This window comes from Aedes albopictus, chromosome 3, assembly GCF_035046485.1.
Source record: "Aedes albopictus strain Foshan chromosome 3, AalbF5, whole genome shotgun sequence".
NCBI lineage: Eukaryota > Metazoa > Arthropoda > Insecta > Diptera > Culicidae > Aedes > Aedes albopictus.
Genome location: NC_085138.1, coordinates 159370854 through 159391044, shown reverse-complemented (window position 1 = coordinate 159391044; position 20191 = coordinate 159370854). Strand labels below are relative to the sequence as shown.

The 20191-nt window shown below is 39.6% G+C and overlaps 1 protein-coding gene across 3 annotated transcripts in view; it reads right to left on the bottom strand.

The window, feature by feature from the left end:
* LOC115260992 (uncharacterized) overlaps positions 1–19786 on the bottom strand; it is a 576828-nt gene extending 557042 nt beyond the window's left edge. For all 3 annotated transcript variants that reach the window (XR_009995597.1, XR_009995598.1, XM_062842280.1), the window contains exon 1: positions 18812–19786. The gene's annotated coding sequence lies outside the window, so the exon portion shown is untranslated. The remainder of the gene's footprint in view (positions 1–18811) is intronic.
* Positions 19787–20191: the final 405 nt, after the last annotated feature.

The following is a 20191-nucleotide window of genomic DNA, read 5'->3' as shown; positions in this document are numbered from 1 at the left end:
TCCTCTGAAATTCTCGTGCAGTTCTTCCAGAATGCTTGCTGGACTTCCCCGAAAATCCCCGGATGGATTCCTGGAGGAATCTTTGGAGGAATTATTAGAGAAATCTTAGAATGCATTCCTGTGGAAGTCCTAGAAGGAACTCTTGGAATGATCCCGGAAGGGATTTCTGCGGAAATCTCTGAATCTGAATCTGAGTGAACCCCGGAAAAAATACTACAGAAATCCCTTATGGAGGTATTTTTTGTAGAACTTCTAATGAAAATCTCAAAGACATTTTCAAACAATCCCCGACGAACTCCTGGTGGATTTTCTGGAGGAGCACCTGGAAGAATTTCAAGAGAATTTTCTGCCAAATCTCAAAGAAAAACCTTCGTACGGAATGCCAGAAGATTCATCACAAAGAATCCTTCGTGGATCTGCATTAAATTTCCTGTGAAACTTTGTCCCAGTATTTCTTCAAGAACTCCATGAAGTAACCGTCAGAGACCCAGCAGAATTCCTCCCACCATAGTGCGAATCCGTAGTCTGGATTTTCCCCAGAAGCCCACTCAAAAGTTATAAATTTAATCATTTTCCCACACGCGCGCGAAAAAGTACATTTCAATATCAATATCATTTCCTGAGGAAACGAACGAAATTTCTTCAAGTCTAAATCGTAAACAACCCGAGCCTTCCAAATAAACGAATAAGTAAAAAAAAAAAAATAAATCGTAAACAACCTGGTGCCCTTTTCTTGCACAACCTTCTTACAGCATAGTTTTGTTTAAATGCTGGCAGTTAAACAAATGTCAAAATTACTTACGGAAAAAGGAGGAATTTAACTTGAGCGCTCTACTTGGGGGGAGCAGGAAACTAAGCTTAAAGTGGGAATTGCTTGTGAAAAGACACATAACACCTCTTTTCGCAAACATTGTTCGCCAAAGTGCGTTTTTCCTTATTTTCTCCCGCTGATGTATTGAGTGAATATTGGTATTAGTGAGCTCTGGTTGCGCATGATAAGCGGCTACAAAATCAGATCACCATAGCACCCCCGTGTTATGAACGCTTAAGGAAATGCAAAAATAAATTCTTGGAGTAAGCTCTGGAAGAATTATGTGAGGGAATAATTGATAAATTCTTGAAGAATCTATGGAGATGTACTTCACGTCTGTGGAAAAATCATTAAAAGAATTCCTAAACGAGTGCTTGGAGAAATACTGAATAGCATCCTTGCATTAACCACTTAAGATTCTTGAAGATAAATTATTCTGAAGTCTGTCCTTAAATACAATGGTGAAAGAGTCTTTGAAGGATTTTTAAATAAATTATTAAAGAATTTTTCGACATTTTTTTCTTAGAAAAAATTCTTACGCTCATCGATGGAACTCCGGAATGTACCATTGCAGAAATCCCCGAAGAAATTCATAAAGGAATTTTTAACAATCCATCAGTCAGTTGAGCACCGCCGACAGCATCACGCATTCTGAGTGAATAAAGTGAATTTTTTTTTTCAACATTTTGTGCAAAATACAACAGCGCGATCATTCGTAGTTACACGTATAGAATAATCAATGTAAAATATGTACATTTGTAATTTTCATGGGGGGGGGGGGGGCACAAATTTGGTTTCACACCGGGTCCCAAAATTCGTAGCTACACTGCTGCATCGTGATTTCTGCGCTACACGCCTTCTTGTGAAAACCGGATCTATCGCGAACACCAACTTTGCAGGCTTGTTGTCCGGCATTCTAGCAACATGCTCTGCCCACCGTATCCTTCTGGCTTTGGCCACCTTCTGGATGCTGGGTTCGCCGTAGTGAAGTGCAGCGAGCTCGTGGTTCATCCTTCTCCACCACACACCATTCTTCTGCACACCGCCGAAGATCTTTATTAGCACGCGTCGCTCGAAAACTCCGAATGCTTGCAGGTCCTCCTCGAGCATGGTCCATGTCTCGTGTCCGTAAAGGGCCACCGGTCTTATTAGCGTTTTGTACATGGTGCATTTGGTGCGTGGGCGAATCTTTCTAGACCGTAGCTTCTTCTGGAGCCCGTAGTAGGCCCGAGTTCCGCTGATGATGCGCCTCCGAATTTCACGGCTCACGTTGTTGTCAGCCGTCAGTAAGGATCCGAGGTAGACGAATTCCTCCACCACCTCGAAAGTATCCCCGTCTATCGTAACATTACTACCAAGACAGATCCGGTCGTGTTCGGTTCCGCCTACCAGCATGTACTTTGTTTTTGAGGCATTCACCACCTTTGCTGCTTCGCGTTTCAGGCTGGTGTACAGCTCTGCCACCGTTCCAAATGTTCTGGCAATAATGTCCATGTCGTCCGCAAAGCACACAAATTGACCGGGTTTTGTGAAAATCTTTCCCCTGCTGTTCAACCCGGCTCGTCGCATCATACCCAGTCCACCAGTGATCATATAAGATGTTGCATAAGATGTTAAAGTGGAAGCGATATGCGTATATTTTACATGCGCCCAAATGGAGGCATGCACGCATATGGCCTCCAATTTATCATCTTATGCAACATCTTATACGATTACTAGTTATCTGGGTACCTTCCATAGCGATGTTGAAGAGTAGGCATGACAGTCCATCACCTTATCGCAGTCCCCGGCGAGATTCGAATGGACTGGATACTTCACCCGAAATCCTTACGCTGTTCTGCACACCGTCCATCGTTGCTTTAATCAGTCTAGTCAGCTTTCCAGGAAAGCCGTTTTCGTCCATGATTATCCATGCTCTGCGCGGTCGATACTGCCGCTTCAATGTCGATGAACAGGTGACGCATTGGGACCTGGTATTCACGGGATTTCTAGAGGATTTGCCGTACGGTGAAGATCTGGTCCGTTGTCGACCGGCCGTCGATGAAGCCAGCTTGACAACTTCGCACGAATTCATTCGTTTTAGGTGACAGACGACGGAAGATGATCTGGGATAGCACTCAGCTTACTTGAAGAAGGGCTTGATGGATATTTTGGCACAAATCGAGCAATAATTCGAGAGAGATTTCGTGGAAAAACATAAGAAAGCATATTCACATATTTCGTGAAAATCTTGCAAATAAATAAAGCATAGAGTAGAAACCTGAAAACGAGCTCCAATGGCATTCTACTTTTCCGGTCATTCACTCTATAAGTATACCAAATCAATATAGTACATTTTCGAAATGCATAAAAACTGTGTAGTATCATTATTTCCGCAATGATCACCACCATAAAACCGCGAATACTGCCCGCGCTCAATTGCAATAAAATTCTAGATACCTACTATTCAAACGAAAGTGCTTTCCGTCAGTCTGGTCGACACCCCCCATCACCGCGCCGTGAACGAGTGTGTTCCATCATCCCAGAGGCAGCAGCGCAACGAAAGGCATCCGTCATGATAATGACCAATTAGTTTTAATTCCGCGAGCACGGGTATACTACCTTGAAGGAACAAACCACATCATCGTCAGGAGAAAACGCGATTCCACAGACTCAGTCACTTGAGTACTGCCCTTTTGGCTTGGCCGGGGTCATAAGTGTGATCACTAAACTACTCGTATGTTCGCTTTGGCTGTGAATCGATCGTTCGTATGGTCATTTATCGGAATTTTATTACCGTAGAAGAAAACAGAAGGCCACGCTTCTTGAAGAGATTATTTCAAGTATGCAACATTATAGAGGTAATGCGATAAGTGGATACGGCAAGAAGAATTTTCTCGGTAAATTATCAATTACGAAACTGATACTTTTGGCGAATCTCTCCTTCTTTCATATCTTCCTTCCTTCCTTTCTCCCTTCTTTTTTCATCTTTTCTTCCTTTTTTTTCTTTTTATTCATTTTATTATTCCTTTCTGTTCAATTTTATTACTACTTTATGGCGTTATAATTTTATTTCCTCATCAATCTCCTTCGTTTTGATAATCTGTCACCCTAAATTCACTCTTTCCAATTAGGAATGTCTATGTCTTAAACAAACTATTTCTAGCCAACAAATTAGTCCTACACTAATTGATGCACTATAGAGAGAATATATGAGAATGACAGTAGCTCAAATAGTTGAGGCGAAAACATCATTCATCATCTCCATTATCGTGTGTGGTTGGTGACCTACAGCCAGTCAGTCACTGAAAACCATACTCTCTGCCATCCTATTTCCCTACAGATGTTGCCTGCCTGTTCAACACCAAAATGACGTCATACAGTGACACGAAATCTTCACTCGGATTACATTAAATAATACACTCTGTGGCGTAGGCAACCATCACAGTTGGCAGAGTGACAACAATGTACAGGGAAATCGCCACACCCAACTATAACAACCTATGCACATTCTATCTGTTCGTTGGTCGTGAAACGATTTTTGTTTCATCGTGCTGTTTTCACACCATCATCAACGCCGCTCGTCGTCAGCCAAATTACCGACCACGCACGCACGGAGCTCGACAACTGATGGTCAACTCGCGGGTAACGTTTGGTGCATATATGTACCTACATACATAGATGTGTGCTGTTATGACTGCCGATTTTTCTCGCGACTTATTTCCACCGAAAATTCTTCATCACGCGAATGCTTTCGCAAAATAAATCATCAAAATTTCCACCCCCGCTGAGCAAATGCAAACCATCGTATACCTAGATCGTGCCAGGATACGGCAGCCGGCCGGCACGCGGTGGCGTGATCTAATCGTAAATATTTATACTTACGAGATTCGATCTTCGGTATGGCAATAATAATCGGCGTCGAATTTTGAGTGATTCAAAAACTCGCGCTGTACTGAACTATTTCTGTTAAAAGTAGTAGATGAAACATTTATTACCAGAAAAACGAACACTTTCTTCAAACGGACGTCAGTTCAGGAGATCGATGCGTTTCACGCGCAGAATTTCCATTTTTGAAAAATGATTCATATGTCTAGCCGCAGCTTTCTGCCGTTGTATACCTATAAGAAGAGGGTTGAACAAAAAGTCGCTTCCGCACTTGACATAGCCAGACACGGATTGTGTGCGAACTGTGGCCACTGGCCATGCATTTACTTTACTCGAGCGTCTAGTGACGCGGGTGAAATCGATATGCAAAACAAGAAATGATGGTGGCTATTAGTCTATCGTTAAGTATTATTAGGACTTTTTTGCGCTCTTTTGATTGGTACTCATGATATGATGGGCTCAAAACTGTATTATGTTCTACACAATCGAAATGTCGAATGCGCGGGTGTTCAGCAATACCATCGAATCCAGGTATCAGGTATCAGAAGGGCGGCTCCAGAGGCACGTTATCCTTCAGATGGGACATTTGTACCAACGCCATAATAAAAGCCTATTTCATTATTTACCTGAGGGAAAAGGTAACCGAGCAGAGGAGAATAGCTAAATAATAACTACAAAATAACATATCCTTGTTTTATATCTAGTTTTGTTATTATTAACTTATCAAGGAATTATTTTTCCATAACATGTTTTGTTGGACAATCTTATTTTGTTATTATTTAGCTATGGATATGCACCCATCAAAAAATATTTAAATAAAGTGTTTTGTTATAGAACAAACTAAGTTATTATTGTGATATTGAGAGTGTAGAAATATTTGATAAACAATATCACAACAATAACAAGTTTTTTAATTGAAACTTTTTTTTATTTCTTTTTATTTGTTAAAACTTGGACTTATTCTTCACACATTAAATTGAAACTATAACATTAAAGATTTGCGTTCTTTACAACATTCAGTACATATTGTCGGTTTCCTGCAATAGGGGCACAACTCAAAATTTGGCATTTTTGAGATTTTGAGGCATATGATGAAAAACTATGTAAACTGTCATCTCACAAAGACCCGTTCCGAAATTCATTGAGAAACGGAAGATTTTCGAATTTTCACCAACTTTCCGCAATATAGGCACAACTCAAAATTAGTCAACTTGTTCAATAGTCGTTGAAAACTAGTAATCCGAAATTCATGAAACGGATATTCCTTTAGTCCCTTTCCATGATACAACAATCAAAGTTTGTTTACTTTTTTCAAATGATGAGAGAAATGAATGGACTAAAGGTGCTCCAAGATTCACAATTTTCAATCGTCCATTCTGAATATTCACATTTTTGAGTTGTGCCCCTATTGCAGGAAACCGACGATATTATCTTGTAATTCAACTTATTATTCAAATTATTATTCTTGTCAGCTTATTATTTTATGAACACTTCGACGAGTATGTCCCGATTTTTAATATTTTTGTATCCAGTTACATATAGTCGCATCCATTCCAAAAAAAAATCTCAGAATATTGTAATATTTAATGGATTAGTAGTTCCTCGAAAATAGTAAAACTCATATTTTATGATTCGCAATTAGGATAACTCTATCTAAAGGGTGCCCAAGTAACATTTTTAGTTTTCTCATTGCTTACAAGCTGTTGTTACAATCAAACAGTTAAAACTAATTTTAAAGCTTAGAAATCTTAACAACTCTAATAAACCCGTAATAAAACCCTTTAAAACCCAAAAGGGCCCACCCTACAGGAGGTTGTTAAAACCAACTCTTAAAACGTTGTGTAAGCTACTTGGTTTTGTAGCATATTCTTGTAGTATTCTATACAGCATAGATAAGATTTGTTGTGTAGGTCGCAAGAAGAATAACATGCCGTTTTGGAGTTCGTACAACGTCCTAAAAGAATGATTAAAACCAATGAGCCAAACTGAATCTGAAAATAAAATCATCACATAAATTCTCAGTAAATTGCAAATTATTAATAATGCAAGAACGAAAATTATGTCAATAATCATGTTCATAATGTTTATTTGCAAATTTTCACGGGAAAACCCTGGTGCTGTGGCAAAAAATATATGCCAAAAAAAATTTACCGTGTAATACAATGAACTGTTTCTAAAAAAGGCGGTGCGCCTCGTCATTTTAAGGTTTTCGGCATATAAAAAAAAACATTTTAATTCCTCGTGCAAAATCATGAATTCAATTTGCAATTCAAACATCAACATGGCGCACACACTTGGCAAGCCGGAATTGATCATCGTAATGGAAAATATGGATGCCGTCAAGTTAAATCCTCCTGGTTTTGTTTAAGATGGTTTAAGATCAGTAAGTATGAAAGGAACATGCTCTAAAGTTGTTGTTCTTTATGAATACGATGAAATGACTAGCAAACACCTACTTATTCTTAACGCATAATTATGTGCGCTACACAAACACTGTTAAGTTTTAGGGAAGTGTGGGTTTGGACTGAATGCTCTTAAGAACACTTCGCTTGACCGACAGCCGTCAACAATGTAAACAAATCGAAAACATTGGTATTTTCGTGAGTTTTTTGAAGGTGTTTCGTGTTTTTTTAGCACTCAATGCTTGGTGAGTGAGTATATTGTATTATTTGATCTTCCGCCGACTGCGGCTGGGCGCGATAGAGTCATTATTTATGCACAACTGTGGTGCCAGACAAACGATGCAATACCCACCCATCAGTTGCTTCGGAAACCCCAATTGCAATCGAACTCTAGCGAAGGAAGCTAGTTTAATCACCTAGACAGGAAAATTATGCCCACCCAAGGTTTTCCAATCACGTTTGAATTAATCATAATGATTCCAAATTGTGCTTAATTGATTATCTTTTCGTTTATGTAGCGTATCACCAGCAACAATTTTCAAGAGAAGATCGTATTGCAGTAATCTTCTTAAGTTGGTTTTAATGATTCCACTGGTAATTCTGAAAGGGTTCAGGATTGCTTTATTGTGACTTTATGCAATTCATCAGGTTTTAAGACCGATAATTCGAGACCTGCAAACAGCTTCGAAAGAAGTTTTAAGATAAAGTTTTAATACGTACTTAACAGTTCGTTTACAATGACATTATTGCTTGTCATAAAACCAAGCAAATAGGTTTTATTCGTAGGGCCTCTAGATATCTACACACTGTTTTAAAGTTGCTTGTGTTGTTAAAGCTGTTTACTACACAAACTGCTTCATTAAATCTATAAGGATTTACCAAATCCATGACAAAACCCTAATAAATAATGTCTAAGAGCATAAGGCATAGAAATTGTTACTTGGGGTGGTCCAAAAAATTTTGCTATAAATAACTTTTAAATATCATAATTTGTTATTGAAATATTTTCCAAATTCATGGTTATTAAGTTGTTTTTGAAACAAACAAAAAATGTTATTATATTGGTCTTCCAGGAACATATTTTTGTTATGTTATTTGTTATTTTGCTGCTTATGACACAAAAGTTTATAACACAATTTGTTATGTTAATAACAATAAAATAACTGATTTTATTACTCAGATATTTTGTCAAAATAACGCATTTTGCTATGCGATTGTTATTCTCTTATGCTCGGGTAGGAAATAAGGATAAGGATGGGGATAAGGACAGGTAGGGAAATAGGAAAAAATACCCTGGAAGAGGGTAGTAACGCATAAGCGTACCACAATCAGTGATGGAATTACTCTCATCACGAAGCAACTCGCGAGTGTAAAACCAACACAAGGCTTACTCACGATTCCGAGAGTAAACAGTGTGTGAGTTTATTCGCACCCGCCTGCTTCGTGAGTAAGAAGCAAAACAAAAACAAATACACTCATGAGTTTTTATTCGTGAAGAACTAGTGGAGGTGCGGGAAGTGCATTTTATTGTGGCTATAATAGCAAATTCAGTGATTATCCAACATAAACTAATGCTTTATGCTTCATTGTTCCTGAAAAGCAGCACTACCAGTCGTTAAAATGCGTTTTTCATTAAAATACAAAAAACTCACGAAGCTTCGCGAATCACATGCGAGTGCTTGCCAGCTTCGTTTATTCACGAATAAAGAAGTGCGAGTATTCTCGGGCCCCTGTTGTTCACGAGTAAGTTTGTTTTGGTTTGTGTCTGCTCAGCTGCAATCTTCATCGTTTTCCATCTCTGACCAGAATGGGTTCAAACAGCGCCCTGAAAAGGGCACTGTAATAACGCATAAAGCGAAAGAGAGCCTATAGCTCTTTACCACAGCGGGTTAAGAACAACAGAATATCGTGCAGATTAAGGTTTCTGAAGTCAGTTTCACTTAATAAGTGTATACCGAATACTCGGAAACGCAGTTACGCAAAAACTGGACAGTTACATATCAAATGATACGAAGTTCCATAATCAGATTCACAGCTATCACATGCAAATTAATCAGCTTGCTGAATATTCGCCATGTGATATCTGAGTCGGCAGTGGCTAGTCAATGCTTTGACCTGAATGCTGCAATTCTACTTTGAAAGATTTGTAAGATACTTCGCCACCCTTGGAGATGGCTCAGTACAATACAATTTGGTTTGACGACACGACTTCAAACTATTCCAGTATTGTCTGTGTTGAGTGATAGCCCAGGTGTGAATCTGAAGCTTAATCCAACACTTCGATATCGGAATAGCTGGCTCAGGGCCAATGAAGTCATGTGATGCTTCAGTGCGAGCTAACTCAACAGCCATTTTTTTCCAGCGATGGAAGAATAGTCAGATACCCATACAAGGTGAACAGCGTTTGCTGAATTCAGCTCCTCGATTTGAGTTCGACAAGCGATAACTATTTTCGACCTGGAGTTGGTCGAAGCAAGTGCTTTAACCCTAAAAGGGATACCTTCATGGCCTCAGTTTCGTCACCTCGCTGAGTGTGTTCCATCAAAGACGAGCTCTGAAAGGCGCCTGGGGTCCAATGGACCCCAGGTATCCCTTTTAGGGTTAATAGCAGCCTGGCAATCTGAACAGAAGTATATTACTTTGCCCATTACGTGCTGCTGAAGTGCTGATTGCACTCCGCACATAAGAGCAAAGATTTCGGCCTGAAAAACGGTACAGTGTCTACCAAGTGAGTAAGACTGATACAGCCTTAGCACCTGCTCGACCTTCGAGAAGGGAGCCATCAGTGTAACATACGATGCCGTCTGAAATACTTCTTTCCAGATAACCAGATGTCCACTCTTCCCGGGAAGGGAATTTCGTGGAAAATGTCCTATATGGAAAATTACAAGCAATTGTAAGATCACTTGGAGCAAGAACAATTTTGTCCCAATTCACCAAAAGTGAAAACAACGAAGTGTATGTTGATGTGCGGTTCACAAGAGTTTCCTCTAGTAGACCGAGTAGGGTGGGGCGGGGCAAGATGGGTCGCGGGGCAAGATGGGTCAGTGCCATTTTCGGGCGCATTACTCATGTTTTGATTATGTTAATAATTTTGTTAGATGACCAGCATGAATATACAAAAGTTTGGGGCATTGATTGAAAAATTATTCACTCTCATTGGAAATACAAAATAAAATGTTTTTTGCCATTTTTCTTATGCGATACATTCCATATATTCTCCATATAAACGGCCGCGGGGCAAGATGGGTCACCTTCAATTTTGAACGTATTTTTGGAGCATTCAAAAGTTATTTATTTTTTATTACAAGACTATCTCATAAATGACTTCAATCAAGCGGAATAAACGCTCAAAATTATAACATAAAATTATGATATTTTTTTAGTAAAAACATCGATTTTCAAATCGCCTCAGGACCAAATCGTAAAGTTTTTTATATTCCAAATAAATTTATAAAATGTTTACTAGTAGCTCTTGTTTACTCAGTATGGATATGGAGCATATTTGAATGCGGAACAAATCTTATATTTTGACGTTTTTCGCTGAGAAAATGTTAATTACTTAAAAGGTGACCCATCTTGCCCCGCACTTTTTTCACGGCACATAATCGATCACTTTTTAAAACTGCTTGTTGAACATCATATTTTGTATTTAATGAACTTTTTATCGACTTTTAGCATAGCTAACTAGTGTATTAAAGAGTAGCGGACGAATGCAAACCAATCCGATTTGTATTTACGAAGTTATGGTGATCCATCCTTATGCGACCCATCTTGCCCCGCCCCACCCTACCCGTAACCGGTAAGTGTAAGAAAGTGCTTCTTGTTTGAGATGAATGTGTAGTGGAGCAACGTCCAGGAGAACTTCAAGCACTGCCGTGGGAGTTGAAGAGAACGCTCCAGACATCGCCATTAAGCACATCCTTTGGAGATGGCCTAATTTTGATTGGATCGTTCTCATTCCACCCTTTTGCCACCACACAAGACATCCATAGGCCAATATTGGGCGAACAACAGATGTGTAAATCCATTTGATATACCTACTTGGGCTTTAGACCTCAAGTTGTACCAAAGGTTAGCCGGCATTGCCCAAAGCTTTCTTGATTCAGAACTCAATGTGAGGGGTCCAGGAAAGCTTGGAGTCAAGGAAAACTCCAACGTATTTTACCTGTTCAGTCACATCGATTTCAGAATCAAAGAGACGCAAAGGTCGAACGCCATTACGGTTTCGCCTTTCCGTAAAAAGAACAATAGATGTTTACTCGGATTAACCTTCACATACCCGACCCCCAACATCTCATTTTCAAAACACAATAGCACACGAAATAATCACTTTTAGCCATATGGCAAAACAAACCCCTCCTCCACCCCCTGACCCCAGTACAATCCGGAATATCTTCGGAATAGTTCCGGATACTACATGTCCACTTGAGTGTAATAAACTTGCACCAATTTATGATCGATTGAGGGCGACTTCAAAAAAATCGGATGAAAATTGAGGAAATGCCAGCATTTTCTAAACGAGTTGTCGTAGGGCGGGTATGTGAAGGTTAACGGAAAGGCCATAATGGCGACACCAAACCTCACCTACCTGAAGGGCGTTTTGCATCACGTCGTAAAGGGTGGTGATACACATAGGTACCAAATAACAATGTTAGGAAGTCGTCGGCAAAACCATAAGTAGGAAACCACTATTATTGAGTTGCATCAATTGCTACGATATTCCACAAAAGCGGTGACAAGACTCCCCCTTGGGGGCATCCACAAACACTCAATTTCCTAATCCCTGCTAGACGCAATGTCGAGAAGAGATATCGGTTTTTGAGCATTTGATGAATCCAATCGGAAATCATTGGAGACATACCATGACTCCGTGCGGCTTCCAATATCAGGTTCATCCGAAGATGTAATATCCACACATCAAGGGAAGTGTGTGCTGAATAAGCATTCCAGAACTTCCTCATCAGAGGAAGTCAGATCGCCATTTGGCAAACGAAGTGCGTTCACTCGTAAATCCTTAGATTTCGCAAGGATTTTATTTAACCGACTGACTTCACTCAAACTGGAAACATTTGTACAAAGGTTTTTTCCAGCCGGATCGTTCAGCAGACCAGAGAGCTTTCCTGTAGGCCTTGCGAGCCGAACGTCATCTGTTCCAACTCTTTCTACATTGTATCCTGAGTTTCGCCAGATCAGAGTTCCACCAAGGGGTTCCTCTTGTGATCTTCACAGACCGTAGAGCGCATGCTTCTTCAAAAGCTTCCATGATAAAGGTCGTTGTGGTATCAACTGCATCATCTTAATCACATGGAGTGTCAATGGAAGGTGAGTATCCATGAAATTTGGCCGCAACCAAATCAGTAAAAAGATCCCAGTTTGTTGACCGGGAATTCCTGAAACGCAATGTTTGCGAAGTAACATTTAAATGTTCATAAAAGATGTAGCGATGGTCAGATAAAAATTCTTCATCTGACACATGCCAATTGGTAAGCTCATGACTAATTCTACTAGAGCAAAGCGTTATGTCTAACACTTTCTCTCTAGCAGATACCATGAAGGTTGGACGGTTGCCTATGTTAAGTAATGCAAGATCTGTACTACTTAAGTACTCCATCAAACTGGAGCTTCTCAAGTTAATGTCTGAGCTGCCCCAGATGATATGGTGAACATAAGCATCACTGCCAACAATTAGCGGAAGGGCTTTTGAAGTACAGTATGCGATGACTTGTTTGAAAGCACCCGTAGGGGATGGTTCATCATGCGGTAAATAAACCGAACAATAGACGTATTTCCTGTAGAGGTTTCCAACAGATACATCAATTGTGATAGCACATGCATCTCTGGTGGTTAGTTCAGAGATGAGTGTAGCAACAATTGCGTTGTTGACAAGCACACAGGCTCGAGGCATGACACGCGAGTTCGCCATTTCATGTTTACTGAAAGTAGCAAACACCGGGTCCACAAGGTTTCCTAGATAAAAATTCCCCTTACGGAAGTAAAGTTCTTGGACCAAGGCCACTAGGGCTGAACCATTTTGCATAAGTCTGCAAAGATTGATTGTTGCTGTTCTTTTATGCTGAAGATTGATCAGAGCTATCCTAACCGTAGCCACTGCCCAAACTAGGCAAGATTAAACTCTTCACAACAACAGCACAACAAAGAACAGCAACAACAAAACCAGATCGGTATCGATTGAAAAACGCCAAAGGTGAGAGATACACAGAATACACTGTGTAAATCGCATAATGCAAAATCATATAGGTGAAAATTTAAACCAGGAACTTCTTCAAGGATTTTTCCAGGGGTTTCTCCACGACTTTCTCCAAGAACTCCCCCAAGGATTCATTCAGAAATTCCTTCGAGGATTTCTCCAGGAATTTCCCCAGAAATATCCCTAGAAATTCCTCCAGGATTTTCTCATGGGATTTTTTTCAGAAATTTCTCCCAGAGTTTCTCTAGAGATTCCCCAGAAATTCACCCAGTAATTGTTGCAAGAATTTCTCCAAAGATTCCTTCAGGAATTTCTTAAAAGATTCCTGCAGCCAAGCTTGTTATTTGGTGAAAACATTCGCGAAATGATGCGATTCGCTTTCGACAACGAATACGTTTTCACCCTACCTCGCTTTATCAAACCAACCTCCTGTACGAATAGCACACGAACAGACTCGACGCTGATCATCATTGTTAGCTGCTCCTTTTCGCCGTTGAGCTGTTGCGTTCCAGCCAAGCCTGTCATCGCTTTCGATGCTTTTCGATCAGCTTATCGCGAAGCATCGTAGGCTGGAAACGTTATTGGTGTGGTGTCGGTACATGCGAATGTTGCTTCTGTGTGCGTGTCGAGCGTTCGTGCCATAGCTTCTAAAACCAACCCATTCGGTGTTGTTCGGCTGTTCGGGTGAGCATGTGGCGGCACTGACAGATGTGTGCAAAATCGTTTGTGAGTTACTTCATGTTCGTTTTACCACCTCTTTACCTCTGGTCATCGCTGAGCAGTGTACATTTCAATCGCCAGCGATAAAAATACAATTGATAAATTGATTGAGCATTCGTGATGTGATTTTTTGCATCGTTTCCTGCAGCTATTCTCAAAAGCAAATCTTCAGAAATTATGCCAGCAATTTCTCCAGGAATTTTTCCAGAAAATCTCCTGGGAATTTTTCCAGGAAATTTTCCAGAATTACCCTCAAGAACTTTTCAGGAATTACTCCAGGCATTTTTCCAGGATTTTCTTCTGATATTCCTTCATGAATTGCTCCAGGAATGCCTTCAGGGATTTCTCCACAAATTTCTCCACGAATTTTCACAGGGATTCCTCCAGGAAATCCTTCGAAGATTCCTCCAGGAAATCCTCCCGAAATTCCTCCAAGGATTCCTCCAGTAAATCCTCTAGGGGTTTCTTCTGAAATTCTTGCAAGAAATTCTCCAGGAACACCCTCAGGAATTTTTCAGGGATTCCTCCAGGCTTTTTTCCAGGAATTGCTCTAGAGATTCCTCCAGAAATTTATTCACAAATTTCTTCAAGGATTCCCCCAGGGATTCCTTCAGAAATTCCTTCAGAAATTCATTCGAGGACTTCTCAAGGAATTCCTCCAGAAATTCCGCCAGAGATTCCTCCAAGATTTTCTCAAGGGATTTTTTTTTTTTTCAGAAATAGAAAAATAATATAAATTTCCCAGAATTCCTCTGGAGATTCCTCTAGAAACTTATCCAGTAATTCTTTCAAGAATTCCTCTAAAGATTCTTCCAGGAATTTCATCATGGATTCCTCCAGCAATTCCCACAGAAATACCTCTAGGAATTTCTCCAGGCATTCCTCCAGAATTTTATACAGGATCTTATCCAGGAACTCCTCCAGGAATTCCTCCAGGAATTACCCCAGGACATCGTTAAGATATTTTGTTAGCAATTCCTCTAGGGATTCCTCCAGCCATTTCTCCAGGAATTTCATCAGGAATTCCTACGAGATTTCGGCACAAATTTCTCCAGGGATTTTACCATGGACTCCTCCAGAAAATCCTTCGAAGATTCTTCCAAAAAGTTCTCCAAAAGTTCCTCCAAGGATTCTTCCAGGAAATCTTCTAAGGGTTTCTTCAGAAATTCTTCCAGGAGAAGAACTTCTGGGAATACCTACAGGAATTTTACAGGGATTCCCCCAGGTATTCATCTAGGGATTTCTCCACAAATTTCTTCAAGGATCCAGATATAGAAATAGAAATTTCCAAGAATTTTTCTGGAGATTCCTCTAGAAATTCATCCAGCAATTCTTTCAAGAATTCCTCCAGAGATTCCTCCAGCAATTATCACAGGAATGCCTCTAGGAATTCCTTCAGCCAATTATCTAGGGTTTTATCCAGGAATTCCTGCAGGAAATACCCCAGGATTTTTTTTTTCAGAACTCCTCCAGGAAATTCTCCAGGAATTGCTCCTGGACATCCTTCAGAAATTATGTCAACAATTCAGGAAATCCTTAAGAAATTTCTTCAGAGATTCTTCCAGGAAATTCTCCAGGAATACTTTCACGAATTTTCCTCCAGACATTCATCCAAGAATTCTTTCAGAGATTTATCAGGAATTGCTTCAGGGGTTCCTGCAGGTAATTCTCCACGAATTTCTTTAGGGATATTCCCAGAGATTCCTCCCGGGAATCATCCAGAAATTCCTCCAAGGGTTCTTCCAGGAAATCTTCCTGGAATTTCTCAAGGGATTTTTTCAGAAATTTCTCCAGCAATTCCTCCTAGAATTCCTCTTGAGATTTCTTCAGTGATTTCTCCAGGGATTGCTCAGAGAATTCATCCAAGAAATTTCTCAAGGATTTTCTTCAGGATTTCCTGTTGGGTCTCATCCAATAATTCTTCCAGGAATTACGTCAGGAATTTGTTTAGAAGTTTCTCCAGGCATTTATCCAAGATTTTCTCTAGAGATTTTCCCAGGAACAGCTTCATGGATTACTCCTGGAATTCCTTCAGAGATTTCTCCAAGAACTTTTCCAAGGATTTTGTTTAATTATTCTAAGATTTCCTCTATGAATTCCTCAAGAGATTTATTCTGATTTTTTTCAAGGATTCCTCCCAGAATTCCTCCAGGAATTTCTCCAGAACTTCCTCCAAGGACTCCTCCAGAAATTTATCTAGAATTTCTTTTAGGATTTCCTCATAAGATCTCTTCAAATATTTCTCTAGATATTATTTCCATGATTTATACAGGAATTTCTCCAGGTATACTCTCAGAAATTCTGCCAGGGATTCCTCCGGGAATTTCTACGGGAATTCCTCCAGGGATTCTATAGGGCTTGCTCCAGGCATTTCTGTAGGAATTGCGCCAGGGATTTATCCAGGAAGTCTTCCAGGGATTGCTCCGGGAATTCCTCAAATTATTTCTACAGAAATTCCTCTCAGGTTTTCTTCCACAATTCATTCAGGAGTTCCTTCGGAAATTTTAGAAATCCTTCAATCATCTTTTCAGATATGTACCCAAAAACTTCTCCAGGTTTATCTGATGATTTATTTTTATTTATTTCAAGAATTTCTGGAGGAATTCCTCCAGCAAATAGTATTGGAAGATAATTTAAAAAGGAATCAAACAGCAATCAGGAAATTCTAGTCCTAAAAATACTTAATGTTCCAGAAAGTGCTCACCGCTACCAGCATCACCTTGAATCATGTAGATCTGGCGAGTTTTTTAACGTATTGTACAAAATACAACAGCGTGAATGCTTAAGGGTTAAATAATGCTTTTTGAATATAATCTTATTATATTCAATTTCATCGTGCTGCGTATAGATATAGAAGCTATTAGGCACAAATTTGCTAAGGGTGCTTGCCCCCCCCCCCCCTCTGACCGAAATGCTGGCTACGCCCTTGAAGGTCTATGTGGCAATCTCTGTTAGGCTGTGTATTGGCTGTGTTAGGCGGTTCACTTAGAACTCGTGTCAGACTTATCCACTGACCGTTTTCCGATACAGCAATTTGTTGCATGGACAGGTCGCTGTGTGAACATTTAGAGGTAACCGGATCCTCCCCCATCCCAGGAGGTAACCTGCTACATTTACAACCCCTAGTCGACCAATTAGAACTAGGCCTACAAGATGCTATCAAGATGGAGATGGATCAAATCTTCGACTACATGTCAAATCATCCAGGAATATCGCAATGGGACAGATCGGTGAAGTACTAGATTTGTAGTAATGAGCTGATTTTTTGTAAGGTGAGAAGGTCAATTCTTCGTTTCTGCACTGAAATGGTGCAAAAAGCGTGGGTATTTTGATTTCTTGCCTAATTTGATGCTGTTTGAGTAAAACTTTGGGCATCAGTATTGTTGTTTTCTCCATTTCTTGCAACATAAACAACATAGTTATCCAAAGTTTTGCTCAAACAGCATCAAATTAGGCAAGGAATAATAATACCCACGCCTTTTGCACCATTTCATTGCAGAAACGAAGAATTGACCTTCTCACCATACAAAAATTCAGCTCATTACTACAAATCTAGTACTACACCGAACGTGCCCCATTACCAGGTACTAATGCATCACCTGGTGGGCAAATCCGGAAGAATATGGTGGGCAGAGTATGCTGCAATAATGCTGAAGAATATACTTGCAAAATTGTGCAATGTGTGTTCAAATGTTAAGGACTGTATCGGAAATTAACTATATATGTTCAAAACATCCTAAAAAATAGTTTATTCAAGTTATAAATAATTTTATTTTTGGAGGTACTATATAAATCCTCAGAAAAAGGAATGGCACTTTTGCTTTTGTAAAAATAATTATTTTACATGGTCATCAATCTCAAAGTTTAAACGCATGATCTTGAAATTTTGGACACCTCTTAAAAATTTGAAATTGCGGAAAAAATGGATTTTTTTTTTTTGATTTTTTAAAATATATTAGCGCAAATATATTCTTTCCCAGATTGCTCATAATATAGGTAAAAAAAATTTTCAAGAAAAAATTCGATTCCATTTTAGCGCAATACTTAAAAATGAAAAAAGGTCATTTTTCAGGGACCCTATTTTTTATGCTCATTCAAAGCACGATTCCGCAAATAAAAAATACATCTAATTGATGATTCAATTTTTTTTATTGGAAATGTTTTTAAACTTAACGACGAGGTAGCTTTAGTAGAGAACGGAATTGTATAACCTTAAAAGACATTTAAAACAGACTGTAAAAGTTCGACAAAAAATTAGTGTTTTTTTAGGATAGGTCATTTTTTAAATGTTGAGGGTTTTTCGATCATATTTTTTTTTTAGGTTGGTGTTTGGTAGTATGTTATGTGTACATAACTGCTAACAATAATTAATATTTTTTGGATTTTTCGCCGTACATGTTTTATTCGCTACAGGTTATTGAAACGCTGAAAAATCTTTAAAAAACAACAATTTGTCCAAAACTTTAATTTGTGAGATGTATTCATTCTACAATATTTTCAATAATGCTAAACATTTTTCAATTTTTTTAGGCTGTTCTTAACTTGACTGTATTGTGAAGATTTGATAGAAGAACCGAAATGATAAGACCAAACATGCTTCGAGATAGAGCATCCTGAATGTTTATAGTTAATTTCCGATACACTCCTTATAGTCTGTGTTAGTAATGCCGGAGAAAATCATGAAAGAGATATTCATGCAAAAACTGCAATTAATTTCCCAAAAACTGAATATTTCTGTATCTCGTCATCAGTATCCCAACCCAACAATTACTCAAGTATTGACAAGTACGTTTTAAATACCTTCTCATCTAATTATGTATCATCCAAGCCTCGATATCGGGTGGTATTCGCACTCGTCGCGGTGTTGCTTCTTCCGAGAGCGGATAAACAGCACCAATGGGGGCGAAGCGCAAATAATCCGCTATCAGTTCGTAAATTGACCGGCTACGGTTTCAGCAGCACCCAACTTCAGCGGATAGGTCGGTGTCGTGCGAGTAGGTATGTACCATGTACAACCGGCGAGGGCGATGATGATGATTAGTTGACTCGAATTAGCGTGGATGGCTCGTTTGATACACACTTCAACACTTTTGCGGCCGCAACGCTCTATTTCTGTCGCCTTTTTCAGCTTTTCTTCGCACTGTTGTGATTGTGATTTGCTCGGATAATGAGTGGTGTTTTATCGTCACACTTCTTAGCGGCTTAATTCTGCTTATTTGATTTGATTTTTCACTCGCACTTTTCAAGTTTCTGGTTTCAATTGGTTTTAGTCACTGTTTTATTTCTTTTTAAAATTAAATTAACTTGAATAATCGGAGCTCGTTTGGAACTGGATCGTTGAATTTCGAAGTAACTTAAAGAACTTAAATCATATCCAAAGTGGGGTTCGGTATCTTTTCGTGAACTATAAAAACTAAAACTTGTGCGAATTCTTTTTCCTTGCTTCTCGTGATGGTTCGATCCCAGGTGAATCAGCTGTTTCACCTTCTTCTCACTAGTTCGCGGTTATCCGTTCGATTCGATTCGATCACACGCGCATTCTAAGGCTTCGCAACTCTTTCTCAAAACGGGGAAATCAAAAAAGTTAAAGTTCGATTACGCCACACTGCGTTCGCGATAAATTAGGTTCAATTAAAAATAAGTATGACTTAACTGTTCGAATGACCGTATATCGGCCGTATAATTCTAAGTGCGAGTGCGAGACGAGAGTTGTGACTTAAAATTAAAATTAAATGTTGCCTTGCGGGTGGACGACGACTGACTAACGAGCCGACGGACGGACGAGCTAGCTGACCGAAAATCCTCCGTGCGAGAATGGTGATCCCAGAACACCGCACACCGCCACCCGAGAGAGTGAGCACGCGCGCGCATGTGAAAGTTCGGAAGCTGTTGTATCGGCGTTGTTGGCTGGTTGGTGATGATCTATGCAGTTTCTGTCCGAGCTCGCGATTTCTGAATTTTCTGCCGCCACCACCGACTCGCACAAGTGGGTGGTTGAATGTTTGTTATTGTCGACACCATATGAGATTCATCATATAGTGAATACAACAAACGAACTGTGGGTCAAGCGAGATGAACAGAAATCATATATTCCATCTACTGATTTCATGTTCAATCGCAAATGATGTGATCAACAATAAAACTTTGTAGACGACGTTCAAATTGACGATCACTTAAGAG